The sequence below is a fragment of the Motacilla alba genome, chromosome 4, assembly GCF_015832195.1.
Source record: "Motacilla alba alba isolate MOTALB_02 chromosome 4, Motacilla_alba_V1.0_pri, whole genome shotgun sequence".
Classification (NCBI taxonomy): domain Eukaryota; kingdom Metazoa; phylum Chordata; class Aves; order Passeriformes; family Motacillidae; genus Motacilla; species Motacilla alba.
This window is the reverse complement of record NC_052019.1, coordinates 41,462,986-41,486,221: the sequence shown is the minus strand read 5'-3', so window position 1 is coordinate 41,486,221 and position 23,236 is coordinate 41,462,986. Positions and strand designations below refer to the sequence as shown.

Sequence of the window (23,236 nt, the reverse complement as noted above, 5' to 3'; positions counted from 1 at the left end):
CCAGTGGGTAAAGACAAATAAAAATTGAAGGTCTGAATCAATACCACTAAAATGGGAAAATTTCCATCAAATTCTTAGGTTAGTCTTAATGGAGATGCAGCACTCAAGTATTGGTAATCTTGACATTTCACCTGGCATGTGGAAACATACCATTCATTACCATAATTTTGTACAGGCTTGCAAAAGCAGATCCTCTGATCTGTTTGGGAATGCCTTATGTAAGTTACTGAGAATATGGTTGCTTATCCTGTAGATACCTTCTGTTCAGTTCAGAGCTTGCATATAGACCACAGAATGAATTCTATATGGTTGTCCTGGTCATGGGAATTTTGCTCTCTAAAATGTTGTTCACTATTTTTCTCAAATACTTAATTGGAAGGAATTTTTTACATTTCTTTTTTTATGTGATAGAATAATATTTTGACTCAAAATGTACTTTTTGTGAACTCTTTTGTTCTAAAATTAAAAAAAAAGAGTTGAGTAAAGTGCAAAGCTTAAAACTATTACAGTTGTTATAATTTGTATGGCATTGTACTTCACAGGCAGTGGTGCAACACAAAGAATACACAAATGATTTTCAAAGCATCACATAAGAACTTTGTATTACAGGTAAAATAGTTTTCCAAGTCAGTAGCTAAAGGTCATTTTCATTTGGTCATTCTTTACCTTTTCATTTATGTTTCCAGAGAATGAGTCCATTGTATTCTCAACCCTTGCAGAAAATAAAATCTGTGGTCTTAGATATTTTTTTTAAATTTTTTATACCTATTTCATTCTTTAAGCTCCACTTAACCTTTCTGTGCACTAGAGTGGGGTTTTTTGTGATAATAAATTGTTTAAACTGCTAAAGATGTGGTTTTGAATTTATTTTTTTTTAACTCAGAAATGCATAGAACTTGTGTGGAAATAGATCAGCCTGTAAAAATTTATCTGGAAATACTATTCCAACTCAGGAATCATATTCTGACCTATTTAAGGTTAATTTCTCACATAAATGACCTGTAAGAAGAATCTGAAAGTCAAAATAAGGTAGTCTGTCTAGGTAATTACCTAGACACTTATTTTTATAAGTGAGACTGAAATGGGCAGAGAGACTGACAAGGAGTAATTTCTGTTTGGCTGTTCTCTGTTTGCTGAGTGAAAATCTCAAAATGTCTTAGGTCCATTATGGAATAGTGTAGGAAGTGCTTGCATTTTAAAAAGGCATGATGGGTCATGAAAGCCAGTTCTTTTCAAGTTCTATGAAATGTAACCACCTTTCAGGGTTTTTGTTTTGTTTGTTTGGTTGGTTTTTTGTATGTACAGAGTGTGGTTGACTTGTTACCAAGAGTAGGTAAGTGTTCTGTAAATATTTGTGTCCTAGCAGTGTGATTTAGCAGAATGAGAATGGATCAGTAGGAACCTACTTCATCCTTACTTCATCCACCTTCTACAGGGTGGATTCCCCCTCTGTATGAAGTCTGGAGCTTCTGTCAAGGTAAGAGCTTCAAAATGCAAACAGTTCATTTTAGTAATGTGCAAAGAAATATCAGTTAATTTGTTTTAGGGTCTGCAATTATTAAGAAATATTTGCTTTGATTATGATATTGTTATGGAGAATGTATGATTTTCTTGCAAAATTGTCTTATGTTTAATGTTTTCTGGGTTCATTTTTTTATTTTCTTTGTTATTAAGTGTTATGTCCCTTTAGCATAATTCAAGTAAATGCCTTTTGTATGGTATATAAATACAGAACTTTAAAAAGCTCTATAGGTTGCTACTGCTATTTTAATAAAACTAAAATTGATGAGTAAAACAGTTGATACAGAATTGTCATACTGACAGTGAGATCTGTAGGAGTCTTCTGTGTGTTTCTGTTATGGGATATACTGGTTATATTGCTATTTCAGAAAAAAATATTTTCTCATCAAACAGCTTTGAGTTTATGGACTTTTCCTAGAGGAAGGCTCCTGTGGATATCCTGCATTCCGTATCTGAAGTGTGACATTGAGCTCCTGTGTCAGGTATTTCGCAAAAAGACCCAGCATGTGAGACCTTCCATGTTACTGCTGATAGCCTTCATTTAAGAAAAAAGTTAAACTAATCTCTTGGAGAATCCTTCAGTGATGCATGGATAATGATTTGGTGAGGAAGGAGGGCCAAGCTGACTTGTGATTGTTTCACTCTCTTGGATAGTCTTGTACTTCCCATCAGGCATTTAGTGTATTATAGTGGTATATGGTTAGATTACAGAACTAAGTTTTTATAGTAGCTATCAACCTTTATTTTCTAGTTAAAAAGGGGAAAATTAATTTCATTAAACAGTAGAATATAGAATGTGGAATATAAAATTTAAGTAGCGTTTTTAATTTTTCATAGTGACTCATTAAAAATGAATGGATATGGAAAGACAGGAGTTCAAAAAATTCACCCTTTGGCAGTCTCTTTTCTAGTTTCTCTTGTTCTTCTTCATGGTAGATTCTAAAAATCTTGAAGTGTTCTGAGATGTGTTTTGTGTCTGTTATTCCTAGTAGCATTAATACCTTGTTTATATTCATACAAATATTTCATTCATATTTACCTGTAGGTCATTATGTATACTGTCACATGTAGTAGAAAATGCATATGAGTGATCCACTGAATATTGTTTTAACAGAATTGTGGGGTAATTCATTTTGGAAGGGATCTCAGCAGGTTTCTAGTCCAACCCACTGTTCAAAGCAGGGTCAGTCCTCAGGCCAGCCTGGGCTGCTCAGGGCTTCATCCAGCTGAATCCTGGAAACCTCCAAGGCTGGAAACTGCACAGCCTCTTTGGCAGCCTGTTACAGGGAAAGAGCATCAGGCTGATCAGGCATGATTTATCCTTAGTAAATCCATGCTGGCTCTTCTCAATCACCAAGCTTGGCACGTACTAAGCAATATGAAGGCTAAATAACTTCTCAAGTGCATGAAATGTGACAGATTTGTTAAGCCATTATCCTAGAGAGTAATTTCAGAGGAACCTTGGTGTACATTGGAAACACAAATGGAAACATTTTAAAGGTCTGGTGGGTACTATTGACCTTGTATCCTTTATCTCGGATTCATAGTTTCTCCATGTCTTTGCATTTAATTTCTGCTTCTGCTGTAGTCCTGGGCACAAGGGAAATTGGGAAAATATTTTTTAGATTTTTTTTTTTTTTTTTTACTTCAGAATGTGAATACTGATTTTTTTTTTGTAGTTCTAAGACTTCTGTTAGTGTTTTGTCATTCTGAAATGCCTCTGAACCACTGAAAATATTTTACTTGGTACTGCAGTAAAAATAATGGATATTTTAAGAAATTCGTGGTTATGCAACTGATAAGCCTATCTAAAAGCGTGAACCTTCTTTGCTGTTAAGCAAGAAGCAGTTGACTATAAATGCAGCAATACTTCAGTGACTAATCTCAGTTTAATCATCTTTCAGTAAGTTTTTATTAGAGGAAATATTAGAGTTGCTTAACAGTGCAAACCCTTCACTATCCAATTTTTAATGTCGCATTCTTTCCTATTCCTTATGGTTTTACATAGGCCAGCATGACATGACATGACTAGACCCAAACTCCAACAGAATGACTTATTCTGTTTTCTAGTCAGATTGTTCAAGCCTCATGTCTCAACTGGGACAGAAACCCACCCCCAAGTTGAATGTAGATGTGTTTTACAGCCTGACTGTCTGAGATATCTGGCCCATAGGTAGACCTAACTTTTTTTAATATGTGTAAGGAAAAAAATAATGAAACCACATTTTAAAATCAGTTTGGCAATGGATTCTGTTAGCTATGGACAGAAATGAGAAAGAAGGTGGGGGAATGATCTGTAGTAAATGTTGAGGCACTCTCAAATAGAGAAATTATTAGGCATGAAGTCTTTAGTAAGTATATTTCTTTTCCATTTGATTTAAATGTTCATAAATGCTAAATTAGTCTAAATAAAATCTGAAAAAGGTGGGACATGGAAGTTTTAAATATAGTAGATCCACTGTAGCTAAAAAAAATCAATTCCATGTAAGCAGACTTTGTTTCTTTTTCAGTCTAGTTGAAAGTTGTATTTGTCAGATGCATTAAAGAACAGCTGACAAAAATATGAATATTTCTAATCTAGCATCATATAGTAGTACCTAACTGTGGTAAAAAAGTGGCTCCTGGAGTCAACCTTCATTCATTAACATGGAGTTAATGAGCTAAGTTTCATTACACCAATAAAAATACTTCCAGTTTATAGAAAGAGTTTCTATTTCATAGAAAATAGAGTGTATAAACCATATGTTGTAAATGCTTAATGAGAAGTGTTTATATCTTGATTTTATATATTGATGGAGAATAATTTCTCCTATCCCATTTTGGATAGAGGAGTTTGCTCATTGTGCAGTTAAATGAAATAACAAAAACACAGGAGTTACAGGCTGGTGGCAGTTCTGTTACCTTATATCTCACAAGACTCTGAAATGCTGCCTGTGGGGCATATTCCTAAGAACACTTTTTCACAACTGTAACTCCACTTCACTTTTTATGTGTCTTGCCAATTTTAGCTTTAACATGTTTAGTTGGCTTTTTAATTTCACCAGTCCTTTTCAAGAGTGCAATGAATTCTATAGCTAATACACAAAAAACCCCAAAAAGATATTTGTGAACACAGACAAAGCCAGACAAATTGCAAAGGCAACAGGGGTTTTCAGGTACCAAGCTGTTTGGGCTTGTAGTCAGAGGTTCATCATGCAAGGATTAATTGTTTTTATTAATTTTTTATTATTTCCTAAATTTTTAAAATTAATTCTCCTCAAGATTGAAAGAATGAGAATGACTGGGTTATATCGTGCTTGAAATTACCTTTTTTTAGTGTAAAAAAAATTGGGCTAGAAGTTGAAAAATTGAGAGCCCCTATTTTTTTCTGTGCAAATGAATGTATTTGAACAAGGAAAAGGATGATTATGATTTGTACAATCCTCTGTCTCATAGATGTTACAATGCTAAAATAGTATTTGAAGTTCTTTAACTTCTTTAGGATTAAACTTACGACTTTGGAGAGTTATGTCTAATGATCCTTCATTAATAATAAACATTTGAGCAGCCATAAGAGTTGATTTTAACTTGTGGAGAAAAAAGACTGTTAAAAAATAAGCTGTAAAATGTAATTCAAGTCATATAAAATTGTTCTCAGATCCAGATAATTATTTTATTCTGGTCTTTTTAATAATTGAGTTTTGTATTACATCACTCTTTCCATTTCAAAGGTACTTGCAATGAACCAGAAAGAATAGTCCTAGTTGTCATCTTAGTGCCTGTTTTCCCCCAGCCCCATACTGTTTCTTGCCAACTTGTGGCTCAGTTCCAAGGTTACAATTACCTTGTTAGAGAAATAGAAGGAAGTGTCCTGTCAGTCAGCTATTAGCAAGAGATACCAGAAATCAAAAAAAGGTACTTATTTGTACTTACATATTGGATTATGGAGCAGAAATCATCTGTAGCATTCAAGACTACAAATGCATACACTGACTTTTTCTCTATGTTCTCTTAAAGTAAAATAACTTTCCCCAAATGCTTAACTGATGTTTCCACTGGCACTTTTTTAGGTCTATTCCCTCTTCTATGCTGTCACTGTCTTTTCTCAAGATGCTGTTTTTTTGCATTGGGAATCTTTTTCCAGGGAAACAGGGAGAAGGAATTTGAAAAAAAAAAATAGCAAGGCTAGTCTCTGAATTTGTTTTGCCACTGCTCTTCAGAAGATTTGTTGAGATGGACTTGGAGTACCTGTTACCTTGACAACCATAAAGTAAGTGTATGTAAGTTCTTTTATTGGTAAATGAAGAGCTCAATGTCTGTTCCATCAGTCTAGATCTCTAGTGCAGGGGCCAGGTATGCAGGATCACTACTTCTGTGAGGATAACCTTCTCTTCCTATAACAAACAACTGCACAGAGCCCATAGCAAAGCTTTTCTTTTCAAAGGCAGAAAAGCTGGCAAAGTTGAGCAGAGGAAGTCATGAGAATAGGCATGGGTGTAAAAGGAAGGCTCCTGTCGAGATGAATGGACAAATTGGTCGCCTTAAAAATAGACGACTTTGAAACACATGAGACATACTGCCTACTTATATATCTTATAATGAAGAAATTTAATCCAGATGTGGTTTAAATGACCCAAATCCAGCCCCTTTTGGGCTTGGATGCATGCAAAATCAGACCATTTACTAAAAACTAAATTTAAACTCCTGTCAGTAAGAGCTTATAAGAAAAATTACAGTAAAGTAAGTAGGCATGACTGTAATGAATTTTTTTTTTTTAGTGTGAAAGTTCAGCTAGATCATGAATAGAGGTTGTTTACTTGTTTGCTTGGTTTTGCTGAGGAATTACAACTATATTAAGTTGAACCTGTCATTCACTTTGAATAATAAGTTTTTTAAAAAATACCTTTCTGTACTTTCTTCATTGAGCCAATGAGTGCTGTTCTTTTAATGAAAATTTTGCTGCGTTTCCCTGCAGTTCCCCCTTTCCATGTTATTTATTGTGAGAATGTGACCTTATTCTAGGTCATGATTCAGTTTAATCTTTTGGTATGATTTTTATCATGGAAGAAAGGACAATATGTAATAGATCACAACATGAACAAGGTTATTTTCATGAAGATTATTTGCTGTAATTTTTCAGTAGCACACTAGTAAAGAACCTTTATGGCTGCCATTAACCCTGAGTACAGGGTTATTTTATCCTTCCTGAATTGCTGAAAGGACTTTTAATGAAAATAAAGCCTTCTGCCAGGAGAAACTAGAAATTTCTATTCATAAAAAATGCTTAAAGGGCTGATAAACTCTCAAATGAGGAGTAAACATGAATGATGTATATAGTTATAGTGTTACTGTAATTTATGGAGAGGGGATTGATGGACAAAACACTTATTGTCTGTTTTTTCTAGGGATTCTAAATTTGGCCTTGCAGAATTCTACATTAATATTAAAACAAAAGCCTGCTCAGGCTGGCAGGTGTAGGAGAACTATTGGTCTTACCAGATAGCCATATATTTTAAGAAATTTACCTTCTAAGTCCACGATCTAGGCCTATCTGTGCAGATGTACTGTAAATATTCTGCTCCACCAGAAGAAACATTTCCTTAAGCATTTAAAGATGTCAGAAGTATTTTAAATAATTAACAGAAGGCCTATGAGAAAATGAGAAATGTGAACTACCTAGGCTTTTTCATGTATTGACAGCTCAGATGTTACAGGAAACAAGAGAGATCTTACTGGCTTCATTGGTCTGTTCTGATCCATCAAAATCTCTGTAGAGGAAATTTATGTTGATTATGAGTCTAATTACAATTCCTTTTTTGAAATCTAATTGCTTGTAAAAGGTACAAGAATGAACAAGTCGGAGGTGGCTACCCTCTGAACATGTTGGGTAAAATTCCAGCTGGCAGGGCACTGCTTTCCTCATCTCATTTATCCTCTGTGCTTTTAGCCTTGATGGGAATATAATAGTAGCTTCTTTTATTTTCAGCCTGATTTGGGTTCCACATTCTCTGGGAATTGTTCCTGGTCTGCAGAGATGTAAGGGAAAGAAAAATAGAACTGTAATCCTCTTTTGAAAGAATCAGGGTCTTTTGGATATTTATATATATCTATATAATTGGCAGCTGATTCAGATTCATTGGAGGGCTCTTTTTCTTTCTGCTCTTAGGATGTGGCCAAATACAAATCTCTAGGAATAAAAAAAAAAATCTGCAGGACTGAGAACAATGAGGTTACAAAGGGGAGAGTGGTTCCAAGGTTATACCTCCATCAGGTACGTAACTGTGAATGGACTATCGTATTTTCATATGGAAGGGTCTTTTATCAAAACTGGGATAGCACTGCAGACTCAAGGAAACAATAGAAAAATCCTGTGAATTCTGCCAGAACTGAGATTAGTGCCATAGGTTATAGAACCACTTAAGATGATTAGACCATTCTCTTTCAGAAGTATCTATGTCTGCACAGCTTATTGGAAAACGAACAACGGAATTTCGGACAGAAGTAGTGGCATAAGTACTATTTGTGGAACCTTAAACTGAGCCCAGCAGGCATTTCCCAGAGGAAGGAGCTGTTGGGGGAAATTTCCTTTGGCAGACTTTTTCTGGCCCTGTGCATACTGCAGCTCTGGGTTCTCTTTGGCAATCTCTCCCTGACAGCCCTAACTAGATGGACAGATGAGTCTTTACCGTGGACCAACAGCCATGACTCACAGAGAAAGATTTCAGGGGAATTTTCTTTTGTCAGCCTTCTTCTTTGGCAGGCCTTTTAGCCCAACTCATACTGCAGCTCTAGGGTGTGTTGTTTCTCAACCTTAATTCTGTGTCTTCATCTGAGCCTTAACCCAAGACCTATAAAAATAATTTTCTGCAGCCCCCCTTCTTGCTTTGGCAGCCCCTTTTCACACTTACTTGGCAACTTTAGGCTTTCTTTGTTTACAAACTCTAAGAAAAATTGCAGGTCTTAATGACAGTTTATGAGAGTGTGTTTGGCAACTTTTACTCTTTTAGGGAAATGTATCAGTCCTCCATTGTTGGGCTGAATGTGCTGTAAATTCATATGCTGCATGCTGAATAGGCAGGCTGTTAGTGCTGCTCTTCTCGATTACTTACATAATTTAGTTTGTACTAAAATTCATTCTGAGGGGAGATAGTTACTTTTATGGTATGGAATGAATGGAAAGATCTGTCTAAACTCCTTCAGATGAACACATGTGGTATCTGGTATTTAAAAGTCTGTTTAAATACTGTGTAAAGAAGATTGTCTTCTATCATCACACTGCTATGTTCTCTCACTCCCCTAAAGTAATTGAAATACCTAATTTTGTAGATGTTGCATTCATGGTTCATACAGAACCAGAGTGCATAACAAGGATATAAGCACTTCTATATTTTACTTCAAGAAGGAAGTGGTCTCTGGTGATTTGAGTGAATATCGCTGTCACACTTATTTTAAAAGCAAGTCCAACTATATTTTAAACTTGAAATTTAATAATATATGATACCTTTCACTAGAGCACCTGTCAGAAAAAAACAAATTTTCCTCTCTGTGTAGAGGGAAAAGAATCACCTTTGCTCATCAGGCACATGCAGAATGTAATTTCATGTGCTTTATCTGTTTTACTGGCAGATTTTGTAACATTTTGGCTGGGGTGGTAAAGCTCACAACATAACTAAAATGGCAAGAGTTCAACAATCCCCAAGTTTTATTGCTTAAAACATAACCTGAAGATGTTTCAGAAATTCATGAGGTTTTCAAGTGCTGGGGATAAAAAAAGTAGTATGATAAAGCTACGTCATCTTTAAATATTCAGGAGAAGTGGGATACTAACCCATGTGAGGGTGACTCCATTTTGGTAGGAGAAGGCTTAAAAATATATATGATCAAGGTCTAAAAAGTAATAGCTTAGGAGGAAAGTGATGACAGACAGAAATGTTACTCACAAAAGCCCATGGTTCTGGAGTTAAGGGGCGGTCCCTGAAACCACTACGAAATCAGTGTGAAATAGGTATGTTTTCTTGCAGAATGTAGAAATTCTGAAATTTCTCACTCCAGGAAGTTATAGAGTGGCAGAGTTTGAGACAAACTTTAGCTGCATGGAATGTAGGATGTCACAATAGAATCTTTTACATTGTCAAATGTCAGTGAGTTTCACTTATGTTCTGGTTTGTTTCTTTTTTTCCTAGATTAAAGCAACACCTTTTCTGATAACACCTATCAAAAATTTCATCAAAATAAAGACACCTATTTTAAAAAATATGAAGAATCTAATAAGATTTTAAATTTCCTTTTTTTAGACTATTAAAACGAAACCTTCCATTTATGACCCTTTTCCTCAATAAATATTGGAAAATCAACATTAGTGTTTCATTCTTCTATGCTTACACACCAATATCACAGTCAGATAATCTTGTTTTTGTTCACCAGAGTCTTCCCTTGGGTCTCTTACAGACTGGGTCTCTTCATGATGGTATGTTTTAGAAGAGACATCTAAATATGAGGCAGCCATCTAGAGTTTCCCTGGATGAGTATGAACCTCTTAAGTCTATTGGGAATTCTTTTTTATTTTTAAGTAAAACAAGTCAGATTTTTAAAGATAAGGAAGCATGTATGTTCTAGACCCAAAAAATTAGCTCTAAACAGAAAATTGCTGAGAAATCATTTGGCTAAAATCTCTCCATGCAGTTTGCAAGAGTTCATGATGGAGGCTATTTAGAACATTAAAGAGAAAAGGGATGGTGGTTTTTCTACCCAGAAAGGGATTGAGCTGCTCAGCAGAAGTTGCTCCAGAAAACTGACTATGCCTCCTTTACCATTAAGAAAGAGAAAACCAAGGATCCATCACCTTTTCTTCCATACTTATTAAGAGCTTATTAGGTAGCTCTTTTCCACCTTCATCCTATGGAGGATGTTATGTGTGATCTGTTCACGAGGATTATATCGTGCAAAACTCGCATGCGTGATTTTTATGTCCACTTAAAAAACAATAATATTGGTTGTAGACTTTTTTTAAAATATCAGAACCATTGTGTACAGCAACCCGATTTAAATGATGGCTCTGCAGTTTTTCACTTCTATTAATTTTCTATGAAAACCTATTCTGCTAAAGGCTCTGCTGTTCACAAGATGATCTCATTTCTTTTTTTGTAAAGAGAACTTTCCAGAAGTTTGATTCAATGGAAAACAATACTTATTCTATTGGCACTAGGGGCTTAGAGAGGATTTTATTTCATTTTTCTTTTCCCAAAGTAAACATTTCCCTCAGAGTGGTGCAGTCCATTTTGAGAACAGCAGCAGAAATTGATGGTATTTACGGCAGAGCCAATAAGGATCTTGTCTCTACTTTGGTATCCAATCGCTTTTTTGATTTTGGCTTGGAGAAAATAATTTTCAACTAAAATATACTCATAGTGCCTATGCAGAGAAGGCAGTAGACTCTAATTATCTTTTTAAAGTTCCATTAAAACATAAAAGCAAGGGTAACCAAAAATATTAGAAAGAAAATATTCTTTGCAAGAACACAGAACTTTATTTCTACCTACAAGAAAGGCTTAAGAAATTGGAAGATTTTAAAGATAAGATTTCTTCAGTCACAAATGTGACCTCTGCTTGCCCCCAGATCCCCATTTTTATTTCCCTACTTTCTTTTTTTCTTTGATATTCATTCTAATTTCAGGGCAGTAACTTTTAACTGACCAGGTAAAGTGTTGCGCATTATTGGGAGGAGTTTCACTTAAAGGTTTGAAAATATTTAGATTTGTCAATTCATTTTTTAATACCCCTCTTCCAAGACAGTTCTTTACAATAACCTTCTGGTTATGGGAATTCACTCATAGTCTGAGTTTTTTGTGTCTGTTTCTCATCGTATTTTTTACTGTTATGTTTCTGTTGTGGAAGCCTGTCATGTTTGCTATAAGTGACAAAGGTATAAAATGATGGAGAATTGTTTTGCTTTTTTTATCTCATTAATGTGTCCAGTAAATGAATGGACATTTATATATGATATTATAGTAAATTTCCTGCAATTTTATTTAAATAGATCTCTGGCATTCAAGATAATTTATACCTAAATATTTTCCTTGGTTTATGTTCTCTATTTATTTAATATAGAGGTAGATTTCCCTTTTTAATTTTGTGCTTTGTTCCCTACCCTTTGATAGTATTGTTTTCTTAGCTTATACTTCAGTGAAATTCTTGGAAATAGCCCTGTATTTAGACTTGCAGGTGTATCTTCCCAGAAACCTGTTAATTGCTGAGTGATGACTCTTCGTGGAGAAAGAATATTCATTTTTCACATTTTAGCCATCTTAAATGAACTATTTGTTTCAGAAAAGGTTATATAATTGTGAATTATATACTTGTTATATGATTGTGAATTACTAGAAATAATTAAGCATTGGTTTATGTACTGGTAAACAGGATATAATGTAAATTTGCCTTCCTAAACTGTGGTACATTTTAATGTTTCTTTTCATTGTTTATGTAGTAATTGATTTCTGATTTTCTGTTTCTTTTCCCCTGGGTTGTTCCTGATGATGTAAGTTTCAGATTTGTTTTACACAGAATGTCCATCTTTGATGAAAACACATAATTTACTTCTAGTAATAATTCCTAGAAAATGTAAATAATGGATTCATATACCTGGCTGAGACATAAAATTAGAATTTTAATTTAAAATTATTTCTGCTTTGGCTAGTTCTCCCTGGAATGTTAGGAACTAGGACTTTGTCCCAGCAGACACACGTGTATTTGATCTCAAATAGTTTCAAAGCAATCTTTTCTTGTAGTAATTTTAGAGCACGTGATTTAATGTATTGTTGCTGCATGCCATGGAAAATTTAATCTTTGTTAATATATAGTGAAATAGCATATTTTCTTAGATCCAGAGCCTCAAAAGCCCTTGGGTCTCAGCTATGGATTGGAGTGCCCAAATAGAATTACTTCCTGACATGGTGCTGCCTAATTTGCCTTCAGGTAGTTTTCTGGGCATCTAGGCACCTGCAGAGAGTTTGCCTCCATTTTATCACAGTTTGATGATCTTGTATGTGTTTTGTGCTCGAGTTTGCTCCAGATCCTCGCAAAAGGGTCCTTCAAGAGTTTACTGAGAGAGGCTACGTTCAATAAACCTCTTTGATGCACCACAAGCATGTGCTTGAATTCCTTTAGCTCAACATTGTAACTCCATTTTGCGAAGGTATGATAGTCTGAGATCTGCTGTCTTTCAGAGTGTGAGGGATTTTACCCTAATTTTTCCACATAGGTGGATGTTAGAGCTGGAGGCTTTTGCTAATTTGTTTGGAGGAATTTGCCATTCTTTTATTGAAATTGTTCCATAATGCCGTGAACAACCAAATTATTGTTGGAGTAGAAAAAAAGCAAGTAAAACTGTTGGAAGGGATTTGGAAATTCTGAAGAGGCCTGCTCTTTCACTCATACTTCAAGACAAATTCAATTTAGAATAGACAGATATTTTATTGAAAGCACAAATCCAATCATCAGAACAGATGTCCTTTCAATTTCTCTTCCCCTGCCCACGTTCCTTCTCCACTAGGTTGAGAAATATTGGACTGCTGCAGTGACTAAAGTTCTTCCTTTCCTGTCAAAATCTCTTATGAAAATCCAGTAGACAGTTGTTACTCTAGATCAGTTATGTTCAACTTTTTGAACCTCTTTAGGAAATTGCCATTAGTAGTGGTATGCAGCATAAGAACTTGCTTGTCTTTTTGTACTGTGGATTTTTTGATTTTTTTTTTTAGAGATAGCTGGGACATACCTTGTATTATCTATAGAACAGACTTAATATTACTTGTAGAAGAAGCAGAATTGTTGCATCTTCATGGTTTCCCTCTGAAAACGCCAATTTAGATAGAAAACTGAATTTCGGGTTTTTTGCTGCTTCAAATGATCTGGATTTTGGCTAATGATCTCTAAATAAGAAACTTCATCAATTACAAGTAATTTGGTTTGGATTCCACTGTTTTGGTTTTTTTCAGCAGAGAAGGTTCATGGCTAATGATTACTTTGGAGTAAATTATTTAGTGTGATTGTCTAATGAATACATTGTAATACATTTAGTTCTTCAGATACTCTTCAGACTTTTAGCCTGAGATACTTAATAAAAGCATTAAGCCTACATTTAGAATACCTTTAGTTCTTTTCATAAAGACAAGCCATCTGCAAAGTCTGTGTATACATACATTGTGAGAGTGGGGCATTTGGAGGTTATATCTCTAGCAGTCTGGTTCACTTAAAGTTAATTTGTTTTCTTATGTAACTTGATTCCTTTTCACTGAGGCTGAAGAAAAAAAATCAATTTCTATGATACGTCACCTCTTCAAAGTCATCACCCATGCTGCTGATTCATGACATGATTACCATGCCTTCAAAACTTCAATTAGCTCAATCTGAAATAGAATTTCTAAAGGCAGTGCTGTCCTTTGAGGTAATATAAATGTCAGAAAAAATGTACTAGCTGAATAAATACCATCCACTTACAGTTAAATACTAAGACTGCAGATGGATTATGGCACTTAAGCAAATAGAGCCATATTGTAGAAAAGGTTGCAAATATGCCTTCCAACCCTGTAAGTTCTGTCCAAGAAGAATCAATATTAACAAAAAATAGACTGGAAGAGTTCTAAAGTAAGGTGCTTCTCTAAGTTGTCTATTTCAAAGAAGAAATTTTTTCTGCTTTGAAATCAAATGCACTTGAATTAATTTAGTTGCTGTTGTGTTGTTTGGGTTTTGTTGTGTACTTCTGATAATCTTTGTTATTAAGTTTCACTAAATTTCAAATTGAACTTCACATAAATTGAGAAAACAGTACTATTGCCATTTTGAAAGAGTTTAACTTTTTTTGGTGCACAGAAGCTTTGGCACCCAGTGCAGCATCCATGGATGGATGGGCTCTTCAACTTCGCACATCATGGATACACCTGTGGCTTTCCTTTGGAGAGGTGATGATTGCATGCTTTGTACAGTCTTCCCTTCTGTAAATCTGGTTTGAAAAATGGAATTAGGATAAAAGTAGTCACTGGAAAGGGCGATTGATAGACCAAGTGGTTTAAACGTAGCCCAAGGTTACTGTGTGTTTTTTGTTGAGGGGGCAGAAGAATATCCCGAAAAAAACCTGTGAGCTATGGTGACAACTGTGATGAATGCTTGACTGGCAGGTTTATATGAAGGGTTTGAATGGTTTTGGATTGTGCATCATGCAATATGTTACAAGGCTGGCTTTAATAGTTTGCCTACTGGGCCTCAAAGACTTCCAGTAAGTTGTCACAACAACAGTTTCTTTTCAGAATGTTTGTACTCTCCTTCTCTTCATGTTGCTGAGTGACTAATGTGGTATGTGGGGTATACAGCTTATTGTAACACATCCAAGGCTTAAGAATAGTGTATGTTTAAGGCTTTCACCTAAGAATATGAATAGTGAAAAACAGACAGTGGAAGTCTTCAGAAAAAAATAAATCAGAAGCTGTGTGGTAATTGGCACTTGGATTTTTTTGGGATATGTCATTCAGTAACACTGGATTCTCTGTATTTAATATACCTCATAGAATATTCTAACAGCTGCCTAGGCATGCAATGATGTGCCCTGTCCAGGTGTTGTCAACATCTTGGTGTTCTTTCTACATCAGACCCTAATTTAAGACAATGTAAAAGCACTTAAGGAGACAGTAAGTGGAGGAAAAGCAGTATGTTTGGTGCTTTTGCAACTGCCTTGTTTCAGCTGTGTTCTGCAAACCCATGTGTTGTGAAAAATATGCAGAAAATAACTAACGTCGTCATTTTCTTCAGGTTGGGATTCCAGTGCACAGCTGAAATTTATGGGGCAAGGAGGAATAATTTAGTAGGGATGGTCCTCTGTCTAGCATTAAATCAATCAAAACAATGGTTTGCGTTCAACATTCTCATCAGCAAAAATTCATCCATGAGCCAAAATGGGGAACAGGACAAACTGTTCATTTTCAGTTCCTGTGCAGTGAAAATGGTGGTGGTGTTATAAATCAGTTTCTGAAAGCTGCTAGAACTATCAGGCATAATCCAAGCCCTGCAATTTATTTTTCAACATTATTTTCTAAATGGCAGATTTTAATACTGCTCACCATCATTTTTAAATCTTCTGGTTGGTGTATCTAAGATGCAGAGCTGTGATAATAACCTTTATTACACAGAATCCTGTGTAACAGCTCAAGCTTTTTTTCCAGGGCATAATGGATGGATTTGATATGAACAGCTTGCTTTTACGCTTTGTGTTGGAAAAAATAATTATTACAAGGTAATTGCAATGCTGCTGGTTTTGTTTGGAATACAAGGTGACTATTCCAGCACAATTTAGGATGATATCTGGTTAGATTTTGATAAAATCCCAAGTAAATATGCACCTGTAAGAATCATGCTCTGTCTGAAAAATATCCTGTATCAATAAACAAAAGTTGTAGAGGAAACTAAGCAAATTTTCATGTTTCTTATGTTAATCAGATGACTCTTGTGCTGGGCAAGATGGGTGTTGAAGGGAAAGACCCTTGAAGCTGATTGAATGTTTTGGGGTTTTTTTTTTCCATGACATGTTAACTTTTAATTTTTCATGGCATTTGCCATATTCTATGTTTTACTTTTTCTCGCTTAGAAAGTAAAATATTAACTTGTGCTTCGGTAATGATATTCTCCAATTTAATAGTCTTGCCAAAACCATGCCACTGCTCACTTCTGCCATCACCCTCCAACTGGAAGCCCAAAAGTCAAAGATCTTGGGTGGAGCAGCCTTGTGATATAGGAACTGGCCTTCTGACTATTTATTTTTGTAATTACCAGAAATATTAACGTAAGCATAGAAGTACAGGAGCTCCAATAGACTCCTGTATTGTTCACTAAACAGTTACACCTTATGATGTCATAACTGGTTCTGTAGAAAGGATTACAGGGTACCAAAAAGAATTTGACTTTAAGTGTTGAGTAAGAGAAGAAGCCAATTGAAACTTGTTGGAAATAGTTAAATGATCTCAGAAAGAGAGATATAACTATCTGGATTTCTTCCTGAAGTAATATTCTCCAGGTTTTTGAAAACTGTCTGAGTAAGCACTTTTCTCTTGCTGAGATACCCTTGAGGTTTGTCATGTGATGTTATGCAGAATATATGGTGTAGAAGTACAGACATTTGGAAGAGCCTGTGGGACAGGTGAATGAAAAGTGTTTGTATATCTGCTTTATCAAGTATGAAAAGTATTACCGTAGAGAAGATAGTTCTCTGGCTGTATAAAGCAATGGGAGTCAGATACTTTTAGTACTTTCCAAATTCAGATCTTTCGCTGCATCAGTCTCTTTGAAAGGTTTGCTTTTGAATGAGTCTACATAACTTACACAGTGTCTACTACATGAAGTTCTGATTTTTTTTTTTTTCTGGCAAAACCAGGTGATACTACTGAAAAAATTTGAAGCAAATCTATTTCACTCTTTTTGATGAGGAAAAGAAGAATATAGCTTTACTGACAAGGAGCCCAACAATACTGAAAGAGTAGCACCACAATTACCTTATCTCTTCAGGACATAAATTAGATAAGTATGGAATCTGAAAAATGGTATTTTTGCAAAGCTCCAAACATCTTGAAAATAATGAACTTAGTGTAATCCAATCAAAAACATTTCTAACTTAGCTTTGTGTTTAAAAGTGTACTTTTCTTCAGCTAAGAAGTATATGTTTAATTGAAGTGTGAGTCAGAGAGTGGCCCCACAGTTATCTCTGTAAGACACAATGAAACTGGAGAAAGCTGTAAAACTGATTGAAGTTCAAAACTGTTCTAATGAATAGGTTTATCCAGAAAGAACTACTTTGGTTTTTAAGGACAAAGAGCTGCTTTTTTTTAATGTTGACGAATTTGAAGCACTGCTGCCACCGAGACTGAGACACTTTCTTGATAGTTAAATGCTATTTAAAGATCACACAAAAAGCTATCAAAGGAAAAACACAAAGAAAGGGCATACATTTGACTCTTTAATGGAGGTGACCAATAACAAATATAGTTTTTGTGGAGCTTGTAAGGAATGTGATTATTTTAGAAGGTTGTGCATGGAAAGAAAAATAGGAGCGCCTGAATCTGGTAACAGTTTGCATTTAATAAGTACTTTGTGTGTAATAAGTGGCATTATTCGTAATTGTAACAGTTGTAATCTGAAGCCTTTAACTTAAGATATTTTGATGTGACTTCAGAGAGTCAGAGCTAAAGGATATGGAAATAGTTATGTACTCCACAGCAGAAATGATTCTTAGGCTTTTGGTTATGCAACCTCTGAAATGGGGTTTATCAGTATTAAAAAATACACAAATTGTTAGAATGACAAGTTTGATATTAGGAAACACGCCGCATGAAATAAGTAAGAGAAAGTTGAATGAGTTTCAATTAACCAAGTAATATTTCCAAAATTAGTGGTTACTAGATTTTTCTTTAAAGCAAAACCAAACTATTAAAAATAATATCTTATAATTTGCCAGTTGATCACAACTTACAGTATATAGGTACTATATGTTTCATTGCTTGCTAAAATTATTTTAAAACTTCTTGAAAATATTTGGAAACATATAATTGTGCAAGTAATATTATGCTGCCTGTGTTTTATGCTGTGGTAACAAAAGTTTTAACTTTTTTTAGTTAAATGCTGCTTATCATTCTATGTGCTCTTAGTCATGCTATTTCAGCATTTAACACATTCTTTTTTCATTGGTTAATTTCCTGAATTGTTGTTTGCTTTTTAATTCTGCAGTCTTGGATTTCAGTGTTCTTATGTCTTGTCAGTATCAGAGGTGTCTGTATCCTTCATTGATTAAGTTAATGTAGCAGCAGACTTAAGGATGGATTTCTGATTATTTCATGCATTTTCTGAGATTGAGACACATCAGACTGGATGGCTCCTGTTGTCAGCTATTTTCTTACTCTCATCAGGTCAAAATGGAGTTTTTTTGGTATAATTTGTATTTAATGACTTTAGATTTAATTTCCAATCCTCTGGCATCAATGATTGTGTGAAACAGAGCATCAGATAAATACTACAATCAGATGAAGTCTGGATTAGTAAAGTATCAGGCTGAAATATAGGGTATGCAAGTTCTCTTTACTCTTAGCCCAGTGACAGAGCTAGACAACTGCAATCTTTTGAATAACCTAATTTTTTAACTTAACTATTGAGATTTTTTTTGTTTGCTTGGAGTTTTTTGTTTGTTTGTGTTTTTTGTATTGTTTTGTTTGTGTCTTGTCTTCCTTTCAAAAGGAAGTAGCTCTGTTCTTTCCAAAATTCCCGTGTGTGTGTATATATATATATATAGTATAAAGAAAAAGTGGTGTACTTTAAAAGCCTTATGAAACAGATCAGTAATCTTAAAGGAGTGTTGAAATAAACAGTTCTCTTTGATCTAAAAGTATAGCAAGATAAAATGTACAGATGTTAACTCACATTTCTAATTTTTAATCCTCCATGAAGGTGATTCCCTTTATTTGAATTACTCTCTGCACACCAGAAGTGCACTTATGGAATTAGGAAGATTGGACCACTAAAAATTAGTGAAATTCTGATAATATCCAGTTTTGAGTAAAAGCATTAAAACAAAGTTTAATATGCTCCTCGTAAGTAGTAATAGTAGTATGAAATTAATTTCTTCTTGATATATCCCATCTTGATTGCCTTAAAATTTCGCTTTAAATACCCTGTACTTGTGTTAAAAAAATTATTTCCCCCTTTTTATTTTGAAAAAAAGTTGGTGTATAAGTACATTTGTTTGTGGGGAAATAGAAGCAGACACCCTTCTACATAATTTTTAGGAACTGTTATTTAAATTGCTTTTTAAAAATTCTGCCCATGTCTTGAATGGAAATTTTAATTAGGTTCTGGATGCCAGTCTTGTAATGTAAGGTATAGTATACACAGAAGCACAGAGGCTTCTTGTACCAAAAATGTTAAATTGTTTTTTTTTCATAATAACTGTGACCTTTTTAAACCATTTTAAAATGAGCTTCTTGGTTTCTTAATTTTATGTCAGATTATATATAAACTCTGTTGTTCTGCTTTGGAGAAAGTCATGCATAATTTAGTAATAAAACAAATATGCTTTGTTATACTCTTTAAAATCTTAGCAGTTCTAGCTCATATCTGATGTGCATGGGCACCGCAGTCACTAAGAGATGCCACAGTTAGTGTTCTGCAGTGCACTTCACATGAATCTGTACAATTCTAAGGGAACTTTAGAATGCATAGTACATGCCTATATTCTTTTTTATAAAACATGTGTATATAGCATGAGTCTCCTGAAGAATCTGATGAATAGTTTCTTCCTTTGTAAATTAAAGGGAAACAAAATAAAATCCTCCCTACAACTTTTATGGTCCATATATGAACTAAGATGTAGACTATACCTAGTTGTCATTTCATTTCATATAATGAAAATGCATTTCTTTTCTATCTAATTGAGAATTGGGATGCCTTTATAAGTCTGTTTTGGTGTCCCTGAGGACATTGCCAGTGAAAATGTAAAACCCACATGGTCTCCACAACTCTCTCCTAAGACCATGTTTTTGTCTTGGAAGTAACAGAGTGTAATATGAGATACAGCAGTTGCCAAGGTAACTGTTCTTTTCCCATTTAATAGCAGCAGGTGAATGGTTGCCTGGATATCCACAGTAATTTGCTGGGGCTCTAGTAATTCATGAAGGATGTACACATTCTTTTCCAGGCTTGTTTTTCTCTCACAGAAGCTTTGACTAAAACCCCAAGGTACATGATAAGTATTAAAATATTATTCAATATTATTAAATAATTATTCTTCCTTTAGTGTTTTGCTTTAAATATTAATATTTTAATACTGTTTTAAATGCAGAATATTAGACCAAGATCTTTTTAAATTATGATACTTCTTTTCAGAAGAACTTATTTTCTGATTTCTTTTTTTTTTTTTAATCTTGGTTTGCTATTTCAAAACACTTCAGAAATTTAACTAATTAACACCATATTTAAGTCTGGAGCTAATGAGACAAATTTTCAAGGGCAATTTCTGGTTTGCTTTTATTGCAGTTTCCTTTAGTGAAATCATAAGAAAATAAGATGTTTGGAAATAAGACTAGTCTCTCATTCTTATTCTACTGCAGCATTCTCCTGAATTTAAAAGGAAATACACCCCACAAAGAGGTGTTCAGATTTTTATGGACTTTGAAAATAGATGGGAAAGTTCTCATGAAATGTGACATAATGATTATTTTCAGTGATTAGAACATAAGTCTTCAGTGCGTCATAATTAAGTTTTAAGTTTACTATATAAGACTGTTTTATTCAGTCTGTTGGCAGGTTCAGAAAGCATCTGTTGCATCGTTTATAACTCAGTTTATTAGCTCATTACATACACATAATCGGAATGGGAAGAAAATCTTAAATTTGAGACAAACAAAATATGTTTTACAGATTTCACTTGTGCATAAATTTGGCCATCCAAGCTCCTGAACATGTCATCTCTGTGTGGCATGAATTTCAGCTGTTAAGTACCTTAGAACTGAGAAATCTCCTTGTAATCTCTAAATTTAGCACTCACTTTATGTGAAATAGCATTGCTTAAAAAATATATATATCTCTCTTCAAAATTCTGTTGTTATTGTGAATGATGCCACTGTACCCAATTACTGACATTGCAAACAAGAACATAAGTAATCAGCTAAATAAAGCCAGCAGCCATATTTATGAAGAGAAGGGCAAGACAGGTCAAAGCTGTTCCACCTTTAAGAATTAGATACATACTCTCAGTGGAACTCTTCTGTGTAATGGCAATCATGATGTTCTGAGAGATTTGATGGAAGTCTTGTATTTATTTAATTTCTAAAGGTTTTCTCTTAGAGCACTTGCTTTCTGAAAAGCAGAATTAGTGCTGGAGAGGAGTCCTTTAAAGCTGACAGTGAAACTACTTGATAACAGAAGTTTAGTCTGCTTTCTTTTGGTTACTGAAATAAAATGGAAAGTGTGTCATTGTAAGGGATAGACAATTCTTGGCTCAGAAGTAAGTCATTTTGCCTCCCTAAAAAGGGGTTGGAGAACAAGCAGATTTTTTTTAGACATCCATCGTAGCCAAGACTACCACCTGACAGGTAGACTCAACATCTTGACACTACTGTAAATATTAATGATATCTCTGATTTGTTTTGATAGCCTTGTTGGATGCTTATTCACCAAAAGTACTTATTTAAGTAGATCAGACTCTTAGAATTAGCAAAACTACTGCAATTCCTAGTCTGAGGACACATTTTTATTGGGGTATGTAACTTTGAACAGATGTGATAATTGTTTTCTACTCCCTTCATGACTTGACACCTGTACCTAAAGTGAATAACAGCAGTGACCAAAGCACAGCTCTAAGATTCTGAATTGACTTGTAAGTTACCTGAATTGCAGTAGTTTGTAACAAATAAACCTCCTCAAGGCTTCTGGAGAAGCTTTCATTAAAATTATTTTTTAATGTTTAATTATTAAAATAAATTTCTCTCTCCTCCTATAAAGATTTCCAGATTCAAGTCGGCTATTAAACAAAGGTGAACCAAAAGAATGTTAGTAGAGCTGCTAATAATTTCTGAACAATAAAAAGAAAATGCCTTATTGATACATATTTATTCAATCTGGTTCTACATATAATGTTTTTGATTTATAAAGTCTCTCAATAATGGAAAAGGTTGGAAAAGACTGTCCTTCTAAGCTGTCAAACTAGTACTCCTGATTATTTCAGTAGGGCAAAACTGACCTTTCTTCAACAATACCCTTTAAGTTTGCAGCTTCAGTACAGTTAAATGTTAGAAACAAAATTAACCCAACCACACATAAAACAACAAACAAAACTGAGAGTACTTAGATCCTTCTATAGTTGCGTTTCTCTGTGTTAATTATATTATTTTCTCCCATAGGTGTAAAAGGGCTTCTAGAAGCTGTAAGTACCAGGCATATGTTTTCGTCCAAGTAACAACTGCTGCAGAGGTGAATCATCAAACCATCCATGTGTTGTGTTTTCAAAATACTTCTTAGTTCATAGAAGTAAAGGTTGGCACTCGCTGGGAATTTTAACAACTCTGGTGGATCAAATGTATGAAATACAGAGCTGGGAGTCCAGAAAATAGCTTTGAAAGGATTCAGCATTACATTTGCATAGAAGAAACAGTGATTTTTATTTTTTTTTAATTATTATGTTAACGGTTGGGTGCTTTTTGTGTATGCGGAAGCTGCAGAACAGATGTAATATTTACAAAAAGATTAGCAACATAGTAATGCTTGAAAACACCCATCTTGTGACATGAGTGATCTTTACAAATTGTTAGACAACCGTGTGTTCTGCAGCAAACTTCTCAGCATCTCACTTTATCTACTCTTCTTGTGGCTGATTTTTGATATCTAAAAGGATAGGGTGGAGGTCACTAGAGAGCAACTTAAAAAACCCCTTTGAAGAAGAGTAAAATTACATATGTAAAGCTTTCTTAGGTTAGTTGTTTCTTCCTTAAAATATGAGTGAAAAAGTTTTTAGTTTTAGCCTACGGATTGATCTTCTGTCAACAGTAAATCAATATCAGATAAATTAAAATTATGTCTGAATGTTTTTTAAATATACTATAGAGTTTCAGTGCAACTTCTTATATAAAGTTGCACTTTTTTTCCTTATTGAAATGATACAGAAGTAATTTTACTGGCTATAATTCTTCCAAGGTAAGTTACTTTGGGGGGGGGGGGA

The 23,236-nt window shown here is 34.4% G+C and overlaps 1 long non-coding RNA gene across 1 annotated transcript; it reads left to right on the top strand.

The window, feature by feature from the left end:
* The first annotated feature begins 1,361 nt into the window (after positions 1-1,361).
* LOC119700174 lies at positions 1,362-23,193 on the top strand. The gene is made up of 6 exons (XR_005256699.1): positions 1,362-1,477; positions 1,915-2,003; positions 5,645-5,770; positions 7,667-7,771; positions 14,365-14,453; positions 16,913-23,193. It is a non-coding gene; the product is annotated as an uncharacterized LOC119700174 (long non-coding RNA).
* The last annotated feature ends 43 nt before the right edge of the window (positions 23,194-23,236 follow it).